Below are 12,858 nucleotides of genomic sequence, written 5' to 3' on the forward strand. Positions count from 1 at the left end.
TTATTTGAGTTTAGTTTTGCCAAAGAGACGTGGCCTTTCGTTTCCTGTCAATAGCAATATGATTTTAAGTTCAGAACCTCTTACATATTCGTATTTACCTTTATGGTCTTCAGCAGTGAATGTCATTTTTTGAACAAGTGTTGGGAAACATAATTGAAAAGACGTGACCGCCAGTTGACCTGTGAGCTGGACCTCAGCACTCAGAGGCTCCTCATCCCCTCCCCTGTCCTTGGACTGTGGTTCCCTTGCAGTTCCTGTTCCCAGAGGCTGCTTCAAGGATTTAGCTTTGAGTTGATGATGTGGTGTTGAGAACAGCTACACGGCGTAACCCAGTTAAGACCTCTTAATAAAATTTTAAGATTTGGCAGGCAGGAGCGGGGATCCATTGTTCCTGCTGCCCAAGAAAGCCTCATATGTAAGTTCATTTGCTTATTAAAGATTTTATTTTGTTTATTTGACAGAGAGAGAGATAGAATCACAAGTAGGCAGAGCAGCAGACAGAGAGAGAGGGAGAAGCAGGCTCCCCGCTGAGCAGAGAGCCCGATGTGGGGCTCGATCCTAGGACCCTGAGATCATGACCTGAGCTGAAGGCAGAGGCTTAACCCACTGAGCCATCCAGGTGCCCCTCATTTGCTTATTAAAACTGCCACCTACCAACCTAGAGTGGTCGGCCACTTTCTTCGGCCTCTCCCTTCCCTCCATGTTGGGGGGGGGTGCGGTTTAAATCAAACCCAGGAGTCTCCTGAGAGTGTTGTGAACCAACAAGTGGAAGAGCTGGAAATAACTTAATTTTTTCTCTGCATAATTAGTTTTAATTAATTTCCATTCATAACTCTGTGTAAGGTATAGTTGTTTCAATGGGGTTGCTGACGTTAAATATAATTAATACAATGAAAACTGAGTGACAAGAATTCATATGTTGGCTGACAGTGTGGTCTCCTAGTGACATAAATTGGACATGTGACACCATAGATATGTAGCAAACTCTACATAACCCTCGATGACATCTGCCTTCTGATGTTCATGCTCTGTAATCCCTTCCTCCTGAGAGTAATTGGGTTCTGTGACTTGCTTCTAATGCATAGAATAGGGCGATGGATTCCTCTCCTATGATTAGGTCACATTTTATGGCAAAAGTGATAGGATGTCACTCCTGTGATCATGTTATATGAATCTCCATCTCACTAAATTTACTCTTGCTCTCTGCTGCCTCTGAAGAAGCAAAGCAGACAAGTTGTAAACAGCCCATGGAGAGGCCTCCATGGCAAAGAGCTATAGGCCACCTACTGGAGCTCACAGTCAACTAACACAAGAACATACATTCTGATAACAACTAGAATGATCTTGGTAGGAGAATCTTCTACAGTTGAGACTCCAGATGGGAATATCACCATGATTGTGAGACCCTGAGCAAAGGACACAGCGGATTTGTGTCTACACTCTGACACATGGAAATGAAGAGAAAATAAACCTGCTCTGTTTTAAGCACTAAGTTTCTGGTAATTTGTTATGCAGCTACAAAAAACTAACATGTGATATACCTTTGTTTAGACAAGTGCTGTTCAGGAGAAATAAAATTCCAGCTACATATGTTATTTTAAAAATAATAAAAAGAAAACTTTATTTTAATAATACATTTCATTTCTATATTATATATTTATGTTATACATGTTTATATGTTTATATAGCATATTCGATACAACATAAATTGATCTATGATAGTAAATATATATATGATTAGTATTATTCATATACTATGTATTTATTTTTTATTTTACCCAACATACTCAAAATATGGTCATTTCAATATGCAATCATATTATCAATGTTTTATATATATATATGTGTGTGTGTGTGTATACACACACACACGTATATACACATTTTTTCATATCAAAACTTCAAAATCGAGTGTAACTCATGCACAACATGTCAATTCAGATACAATATCTTTATCATAAATGATTATTTTGTATTTAAGTTGGTTTTTTTTTTTTAAGATTTTATTTATTTGACAGAGAGAGATACAGTGAGAGAGGGAACACAAGCAGTGGGAGTGGGAGAAGCAGGCTTCCGCTGAGCTGGAAGCCTGCTGTGGGGCTTGATCCCAGGACCATGGGATCATGACCTGAGCTGAAGGTAGACATTTAAACGACTGAGCCACCCAGGTGTCCCATCTGTATTTAAGTTTTATGAAATATACCTAAAAGCTTTATATTACTTTTAAATTTAAATTTAAGTTAATCGTTTGGTGAGCATTTTATAATTTATATAAATGTCGAATCACTGTTGTATAATGGAAACTAATATAGAATTGTAACACAACTATACTTCAATTTAAAAAAAGAAAAGATAGTTCATTATAATTATACAAAGTTGTAAATTCTGTTTGTCACATCAGACATAATTTCAGTACTCAATAGCCACATTAGGTGGTGGCTACTAGCTACCATATTGAATGGGAAAGAGTTAGACTATGAATTTCATGGCACCTAGTTCTTAAGCCCATGTTTACACTTCACACTTGAAGTAATTTTCCTAAATTTTGTGAAATCTAACAAGCAAAATGAGTACTTGTTGTCAATGCAGTTTGCCAAGATACCACCCACTCACCTCATTCTGGTACCATAGATTAGTAGTTGGATTAGGTAATTAAGATGCAAGTGGTCTTCAAATTCACAGTCTGAGAAAGGAATGGTGATGGAACACCTATGTGGAACAAAGGTGGAGTGGGGAGTGGAGATTGGTTTGCCTTAATGACTAGAGCTCATGTGGGTATCACATACACCAATCTTTTTTTGGCTCATAGAATAGCATGTTAGTCCTAAAACCATATCCATGGGAAATTAAAAAAACAAAACAAAACAAAACAAAACAAACAAAACAACAAAAAACAAAAAACAAAACCCTCAGAGAAATAAATCCTAACGAGGAGACTGTGTCTGTATCATGTGCAGAAAAATAGCATTTCCCTTTGCCCCAACTTTCATGTAAATATACCAGTAAAGAGGAACTTCGAGTTGCATCTAGGGTTTATAATATGCCCACATCACTGCTTCCTTGGCTTAACCTTATTTCATTCACTTTCATTTTCAAGTTACCATTCACCCGTCTGACACTTAAAAATAAATGTAGAACAGAGCTTCATTCTTAGCTTTATGTTATTCTTGACTTAGATATAAATCCTAAGAGATCTCATCTACATCTAAAATTCCTGCTACCACTTATATGCTGATGGCTACCAAAACTTTATTTTTTTAGATCCATATTTGTAAATCGTACTTACTTGTTATCAACATTTGAATAACTCATAACTCACAAGTAAGTCAATGTCTAAAATGAAACTTATTTTTACTTCCAATTATGCTTAATTCTCTTTATTTTCTCTCTTCCTAAATGTACTATTATCCATAAGTTAAAGCCAGACATCAGTGATTTATTCTCGATGATTTTTCCTTCCCATTTTCTTCTTTACTCACTGAAGTCTAGAATTGTATTTGTTTCATATCTCTTGAACCCTTTTTTTTTTTTTAATTTCTGTTTCCACCATCATTGTTTTGTTATTCACACATGACTTCTTACCAACTTCCATGTTAACTCTCTGGTTGCTAATTCCACTTATTTTCTTGCTTTAACTGGCCTCTGCATAAAATAGCACCTCATAGTTTTTAGGAAAATTTTAATCTCCCTAGTTTAATTCACAAAACCACTTATGGCATAAACCACACTTATCTCTGTCTTATGCAGTGCCTGCTGCATATCATGTGCACAAAAAAATCCAGAGAGTTTATTTGGTTTCTTAAAAATCAGAGAAAATAACTTTTTTTTCCCTTTTCCTTTTATTGATTTTCAAATAGTCCCTTAAAATTAACCAGGAAATTTACTTGAAAATGGCAAATATCTGATACTACTTATTAAATGAAATTATTTACAAATCAATATTATGTAAACAAAATTATCATTGTAATTATTTTAACATAATAAGCCAAGTATTTAGAAACGCTTTCTTAGAGGGTTTTAAAAAAAATAATGTTATGTTTTTACCTTATGGAACTCCAGCATGACACAGTGGACAGACTACTGGATTGAAATTCAGAAAACTTAGGTTTGGGTTGTAATTCTGCCAATAAATAGCCAAACAACTTCTGTCAGATAAACTAACCTCGGTAATTCTCAGCTAACAGCTTTCTTATCTGTAAAATAAGTTGGTTGAACTAGATAATCTGTATGTTTCTTTCTACCTTATTTTATCCATGTCAGTATTGTTAAATAGAATAATGCCCTCTGCCCCAGAAGACCTTATTGATTTCACTCTTAAATATGACTACTAGTTCCACTGGAATCCTTTATCAAGTGTTTTCCATGTGTTAAACCTAAAACTGTTTTATTTTCTTGATACGAGATAGAGATAAAATAAAATGCATATATGAATATTGGATTTACAAATTATATTTGTCTATTGAAAACAAAAATATGAGCATTTATAAATGGCATATGAAGAATTTAGTACTCCTCAGTCCTCGTACTCTACCAGATAGCATCATTCAAAAATGTGATCACCCACTCAGCATTGTTATTGTTTTCCCTAGTAGAGAATTTATATATTTCATAGCCACTCTTATTTTATGATGATATTAGTGGTCAAAATAATTACCACCCAGAATTCAAATGTTCTTAAAATTTCCTAGTACAATAAATATAGATAAAATTTTCAAATATCCTAAATAATAATGATATAATATAGAAAAAATCCACATTACAATTTATTTGTTGAACATGTTTTTACCTAGTAAATAAAAAACACATTTCATTAGAAATTGTCACCAGTTAGACCCCAAGATTTGACCTTTACTTCCCACCTGCTTGTACACTCCGAGTTTTGTCCCACATTTTTCTTTAAGTTCTTCTTTCCAGCTTATCCCTTAACTCAGGCAAAACATCCAGTAGCCATAATATCCTGTGATGGAAATCAAAACAAACCCTCACACAACAGGGACTGCCCTGAGGAAGAGCTCTGGCCAGCTCAGACCAGTTTAAGCTTAACCCCCAAATCACACCTGCATAAAAGAACCTTGGAGTGACCTATGCATTAGGAAATTTACCTTTACTTTGCTATCATACCACAATATCTGCCCAAAGAAGATCACAAGCCCCATTTACATAACATACAATATTTGTATGGACAGGTTTCCTTAAGGAGCTTGCACAACCTTATGCCCTCCTCCACATACAATGGCAAGTCTCCCCTATCTAAATATTCATCCTAACCCTAAATAGAAGGAACTAATTCACCCTTGCCTGGAGAGTCACAGCTTTGGAAGTTATTCCTGTGAACTTCTTACTTGCTGAAAATAAAGTTTCTTTTGTTGAGACAACTCTATCTGGTGTAGTTCCTATCTGTGATTCATCAAGGAAGGAACTCATGTCAGTTTGGTTACAAAATAGAAAACTTTGCTACAAATTATACTCCAGAGTTTTCATTTAAAAAATACAATGGTATTTGTCAACTTAGCAGTTAAGTATCTTATAATTGGTAATGATATTCCATATTGTTACTTTATTACTTTTGCTAAAGAAATTCCTAGGGACTCATAAAAAGGAGAGTCTGTAGAAACTACTGGGTTTCTAATGCGATAGAAAATGATTATTATAATCAAAAAGAGTTTGGACTTGTAGCTAGAGGCAATATTGACAAGTTTTCTAAGTTAGACCCTTGTTATAGAAACTTATCAACAAATAAAATATTTTTATGGTTCAGTTTCACAATCCGAAATTTTAGCCAGAGAATAAAAATCAAACAAGTATTCCTAATCATTATTTTCAACTATAACAAATTTGTTAAAGACGTTATTCAGTTGATCGATTTCCACAACAGCTTCAGTGAAGGTTGAGATTTAGACTTATGAAGGGAGTTGCTTACTAAAAGAAACTCCGTTCTCATACGTTACAGTGCTGTGAAAGAAGACTGCCAACACTTGCTTTGGTTTCTCATTGACAAGTTGTTAGGATGCTCAGTTTGCATTTTAAAAAGATGAAAATGATTCTGGTGGGATGGAGAACATGAGGAGTCCTCTACGCAAGTCAGCAATGTGAACACCCTGCAGATGCCTATTTTACAGAAGTGTAAGAATTAGAAATAAATCTGGAAAGATGTATATCCATTACTCAAAGCTCTCATAAGATCAGGTTTGAAATAATACATCCAGTTTTAGACTCTAATGAAGAACAATGATTCAAATTCCTAAGAGAGTATACTGGAGAGCTCTGAGATTAATCAAGGATAGGAAGTCTGCTTTATGAGGAAAGGTTTGAAGAAGTGAACTTGTTCCAAGAAAAATATAATAAACATATTTAATCATGAAACAGAGTGAAAGGAACCTGAGGTAAAATACTGAGAAATATCTGAAAAAGACGTTTTGATTAAAGGTCATTATAAACATACCTGGGAAAAATAAAAAATGCATTTCTATTATATAAATTCATTGAAATATTTACTTTTCAAAAGCTTTTTCAACTTTTTTTTTACTTGTGCAAACTACTAAATGGGGACACTTTAAATTTTGGAATGATATAAAATTGTAAAGTTATACAAAATAATATTGAGTACACAATAAATAGCATATATAATATAAATAAAGCAACACAAGTACTCAGATTAGGCTATCCAAAAGTTAAAAATATAAGTTTTCTGGAATCCAGTCTGATACCAAATAAATTCTGTATAGCAAAACACTGTAGGGGAGGAAAAATAATTTTCCTTCCACCCTTCTAGGTTCTTGGCTGAGAGACTATTGTAATAAAAGAGAGAGAGAGAAGTAATAGAAGAAAAATGTAAGTTTAATAATATGTGTACCCCTGTATAACATGGAGGAAACCTAGGAAAAGAGCAATCCCCCCCAATGGCACAAACCATCACCTTAAATAACATCTCTAGTTGAAGACAAAATAAGATATTGTGGGGGGTGGAGGATGGGGAGCCAATTATAGGAGGTTTTCAAGCAAAGCATGGTAAAGCAGGGTGGGGCTACCTATGCAGATTAAATCTCTGTCTTCTCAATTGATGATGTTAAGGGATTTGGTCATTCCCCTCTTCCTGGTATAGCCAAGAAGAAACTCTTACAAATAAAGCTTTCCCCCTATAAATGTAAACACAAAAGGGTAACTTCTCAGTTTTCAGAGTTTTTACCATGGCTGCTGTTTCTTAAAAACAATCAACTTAAAATAATCCTTAGGCCAAAAAGGCATATTTTGAGGTAGCAAATTTTGCTCTCCTCCAACTTCATATTTGACCAGAATACTACAACTGAGCTTCTTGATGTGGAAAATGACTAGGAAGACATTTAGCCCTGCATAAATAAATTCAGAAGTATATAAATGATAGAATTTAAAGCAAATATGGAAAATGAGACACAAAACAAGACATTACTTTCCATGGAATGAAGTAACTTTACATATTATTAAAAAAATTCAACAGAGTAATTTTGAAGATCTAATCGGCTTTATTACATGATTCATGAATGGGGCAGCATCCTATCAGCAAGTAGAAAGCATCCCCTAGTTGTATAAGATGGAAGGTTTGTATAGCAAGCAGGGTGGGCAGGAAGGTTTTATTAAACAAAAGAATTGTTCTAGGCAAGGTCACATTCCCTTAGGGGGAAGTAAAGGGGGTCTTATCATGCAGATTACCTTATCTTCTTTGGGGCCAGGGGATAGAGTAGGCCCATGTGATAGATTGCCTCCTTGACACTAATCAAAAAATTCTTGACTGACCAGTTAAAATTTGCAATTCTGGAGGAGGTTGAAATTGCAATAAGATTAGGTATTAAGCTTTGGTTTCGTGACTTGCCCTTACACCATTTGGGACCTGTGGTTTTCTTTTTAACAATATATCAAACAAAGTTCTTATAAAAAGTAGGACTACATTAAAATTTTTAAAAACTACATAGGATTGTCAAAAATTGAGTTTCAAAATAATATTTTGTTTATTTGACAGATAAGTCAATATCAGCATTATCAAAATTGTATAAAATATGCAGCAGACATGAGTATAATTACAGACTTTAAAAAATATATAAAGTTGTTCTCTGATACAATTCTTTCAGTATCTCCCCAGTAGAGGAGATAATAAACTGTAATTAGCATGTTTAAAGAAACATTCCTTCTCTGGATATTCTTCTGAGGATAGTGCTCTGTGCTTGATGCATAGGTTTTTACTTCCAAAACTTATCACTAATCACAGTCATTGCATAGAACTGCTAAAAATTTGTCTTTTTTTTTTTTCTTTTTTAAAGATTTATTTATTGGAGAGAGAGATTAAGAGAGAGAGCAGGAAGAGGGCAGAGAAGAGGAAGAGTCTTCAAACAGATTCCCCACCAAAACCGGAGCCTACCGCGGGGCTCCATCCCAAGACCCTGGAATCAGGACCTGAGCCAAAACCAACAGCCGTGACACTTAGCCCACTGAGCCACCCTAAGACTTGTCTGTAAGTATATCAGAGTACTATCAGTTTATTTCTGTGTATGACTTTGTTTTCCATGATTACATTCTTCAAATTGCCACCTGTTTATTGAATAATGAAATGGCTAATCAGTGATGCAATTTCTCATTATTTTTTATAGCCTGACTGTTCAGTGCATTTATTCATTCTGGTGGTTGCATTTTGTCTGCCAGATTAGCATTTTCTGCTGTTGTTTGCGATTAAGAAAAGATATCATTTTCTGATAGGAAGATCACTCTCTACTCATAGAATAAACTGAGATGAATGCGGCATAATATTATCTATGGAAACTGTATTCTTTTATATGCAATAAATAATAGGAATTATAGTTTACTCTTTATACATAGGTAAAAATGGACTTAGTAAGTTTTCAATGAATGCTTGTGTTATTATTAGTATTAGTTATTATTATTAATTTTGCAGTAATGTTATGCTAGGAAAGTATTGAGTGATATATCCTATTTAGGGAATAAATCCTTCTATCAGAGCTTTTGTACATTTTTGTTTTTAAAAAATCATGTAGGTAGCTGAGGGACTGCACTCTTCTACTTCCCTTGTCATCCTGGAACATGTCAATCTCTTCTCCAGTGCATTTTCCCACTACTGTCATCACCTCCCCACAAAAGGTGTGTATCTAAATATCTAAGGTATGCTCTTAATTTACGTAAATCTTTGTAAAACAAGCAGCCAACGCCATTTTGCATGTTTGTGCATATACAAATACTACTAAGGGCTAGCATTATTTTTTTTCCTATTTTTCTCATTCAACAATTTGAATGCCCTGTTGCTGTATGTCTATTGCAGATTATTGCTATATTGCTTCAGTTGCATGAATTCAGTACAATTCACTTAATCATTTCCCTGCTAATAGATGCCTAGAAGTCACCAGGAGCATTGAAAATATCTTCTTGGTTGATGATGCCCTTCTTTTATCAGAAACTTTGATTTGGATGGAATACAGTTTATCGATTTTCATTTTGTAAGGTCTGTACTTTTAGTAAAAAGTTTTCCATTTTTCCTGGATACAGATATTTTGGGGGGGAATTCTCCTTTATATAGGGTCCAGAACCAGGGTATCAATTTATTGTTTTTCTATAAAGAAATTTAGTTTCCCCAGCTTTATCTGCTAAACAATCCAGCATTTGTCCATTATTATATATGATATATATACATATATATATATATATATATGATTGCTGCTCAATATTTTACTTTTTGCATTAATCTGAGGTTTCCCCTTTCCAGAAATAGACTGGTTTGATTTCTGTAACTCTTTAACATGAATACTTTATATTATGGAATCTTCTTTCTGTGATCTCATTTTTTTCAAAGTTGAATAGCTATTTCTTAACTTTTATTATACCATATAAATAAATATTAGAGTGAGTAGAGAATTCTTCCCAAAATTAGGCTGACAATTTTTACTGGGAGTTTTTCATTTTGGGGATAAATCCGTGAAAAGAATTGTCATTACAAAAATATGTTCCAGGAAAGAAAACATAATGATTACTGATTAATTAATTAAATTTAATTCAATATATTATGTACATTAATATGAATTTATAATTTGTATCCATACAGATATTTCCCATGCTTTTTAAGGTAATAATTTTATACATGTAATTTCTCTTAAAGAAACTTAGCTACTTTCTATAAGTTTAATTTTAAATATTTCATATATAGGGTAACAAAATCTGCCACCCCAAAATGTGTCTTTTTGACATGCGGATTAATTTAAGCTGATTATTTTTAAGAAACAGAAGAATCTAGAAGAAATTTTTATCTTTCCCTTAATTGCCTAAAAGAATTTAAATAGTGGACTTTCTCCAGGAAAGGAAATACCACCAAAAATAACTAGAGAATCATATGAACTAGATGTGGCTGACAGGGAGAAATTTAGCAAAGTCTGTTAAATTTCTTCTGTATGTCCCATTGTTTCTCTATGGCCTGGAAAACTTTTGTTTGCCACTTACTCCTTGTCATGTGTGAACTGTGTTCCTTCCATTTGAAGTCCCCAACATCTACCACCTTCTCCTTAGGTCTGGATGACAGATAATTGCCTCACAGCCTGTGAGTCTCATATTCTTATGGAGACCCCATAAATACATAATTAAATCTGATTTTCTCCTGTTAATCTGTCTCATGTCAATTTTATTCTTAGTCCTGCTAATAAAAAAACTATGAAATATAGGAAAACAGTTTTCCCCCAACACATGTGTAAGAATTTAGTCAGACTTGCTGATCTTGGTTATTAGATTTTTTTCCCTCATTCTCTTTTGTTAAGGGAATGATTATATAATCAACATATAATAACATTTTCCCCTTCCTTTCTCATATTTACATATGTGATAATTTTCTTATAGCATTGGCCACAGGTTCCTATACTAAATTAAAAAGTAGACACATGGTAAGCATTGCTATGGAATATTTGTTTTTCAAGATAATATATATAAAGTTTCTCCATCAGGCATGAAAATATTTTTTTCTATTTCTTTTTGCCTGAGAGGGTTTTTTACTTGTTTCTGTTTGTTTTGGGGGGGGGTGTTTTTTTTTTTAGCTATGAATCAGGATTAATTGAGTCATTATGAATTATTTTAATCTCTTTAATTATGACTTTGTTGTTTTATTAAAATGATATATTGCATTGCTATATATTGTAGCTTAAGACTCTTCTTACTTTTATGGGATAAGCAACACTTGATTAGAATTCATTTTTAATAAGTTGCAAGATTCAATTACTATTTTCTTCAGACATTTTAGATTCATGTTCATAAATACAATCTATAATATTTCTCTATAATGACATTGTTTATATCATGAATATGTTAGACTCCTAAGAATATTAAGCATTTTTTTTTTAAGATTTTATTTATTTGAGAGAGAGAGCATGAGTGGAGAAAGGTCAATGGGCGAAGCAGACTCCCTGCTGAGCAGGGAACCTGAAGCATTTTTTTTTTAAGATTTTATTTATTTGAGAGAGAGAGCATGAGTGGAGAAAGGTCAATGGGCGAAGCAGACTCCCTGCTGAGCAGGAATCCTGGGACTCCAGGATTGTGACCTGAGCCGAAGGCAGTCGCTTAACCAACTGAGCCACCCAGGTGTCCCGCGTTTTTGTCTTTTTATCTAATTGCTGGTACAACTTATATAAAGTAGTTGGTCTATAACTTATATTAAAATAGTTGGTATACAACATATATAAAATATTTGCTGTATGCTTTAGTTGATTAAAAAAAACCTGTAAACTATTTGTAAGATATAAGAATTTTAAAGTAGAAGATTACAAATCCTTGAGATGCCTGGGTGGCTCAGTTAGTTAAGCCTCCAACTGTTAATTTTGGCTCAGGTCATGATCTGAGGGTGGTGAAATGGAGCCCCACATTGGGCTCTATGCTCCACGTGGAGTCTGCTTGTCCTCCTCCCTCCCTCAATTTGTGTGCTCCTTCTCTCCGTTTCTCTCTTTCTCAAATACATACATACATACATACATACATAAAATCTTTCAAAAATTTTAAAACAAAGATTACAAATCCCTACTTAGTGTAAAAACAAGTAGCCATGTGTTTATATGTGTTACAAACATTTTTATTTAATACTCATAATAGTATGTACTGTTGCTGTCAGAGAGGTTAACTTGCCCAAGGCCACATAGCTAAGAAGAAGGCCATATAGCTAACCAGAATTTGAATTCAGATAGCTCTTGGCCCTTGATTATAACCATTACCTTAAAAGCCATCTCCTTAAAAAGAAGATTTTAAAAACCTATGAAATGTTTATTCATTCAAAATCTTGGCTTCAATATCTAAATTTATTTTTATTCACAGATTACCTCTCAGTCATCTTTTAGAAAGCATTTGCCTCCTCCACGTCTACCACATCTACTCTTTCTCACTTTCTGCATCTGGTTATGGGAGAACTACCTTTGCAGATGAGGAAATAGTTCTATATATTCATGGTCTTGAATGTTGTATAGTTATGAGGCTGTGTAAGACACAAAATACAAGAGATCAACTATTCACTATATCTTATCAGCATGCTAAAAACAATCCAAATTTTACTAGGTACCTAAATTCTGGAGTCTATCTATCTTGTCCAGTCCTGGCTCCTTTCTTGGTAATATGGCCTTAAATAAAATGTTTACATTCCTTGCATTTCAGTTTTCTCATTTGTAAAGTGGAAAGCATAATGTCCACTTATCACATACAGCTTATGTCAGATTTAACAAATCAGTCCACACGGGCACCTAGGTGGCTCAGTCATTAAGGGTCTGCCTTCAGCTCAGGTCATGATCCCAGGGTCCTGCTATGCAGGAAACCTGCTTCTCCCTCTCCCACTCCTCCTGCTTGTGTTCCCGCTCTAGCTGT

This window comes from Martes martes, assembly GCF_963455335.1.
Source record: "Martes martes genome assembly, chromosome: 2".
Taxonomy (NCBI): domain Eukaryota; kingdom Metazoa; phylum Chordata; class Mammalia; order Carnivora; family Mustelidae; genus Martes; species Martes martes.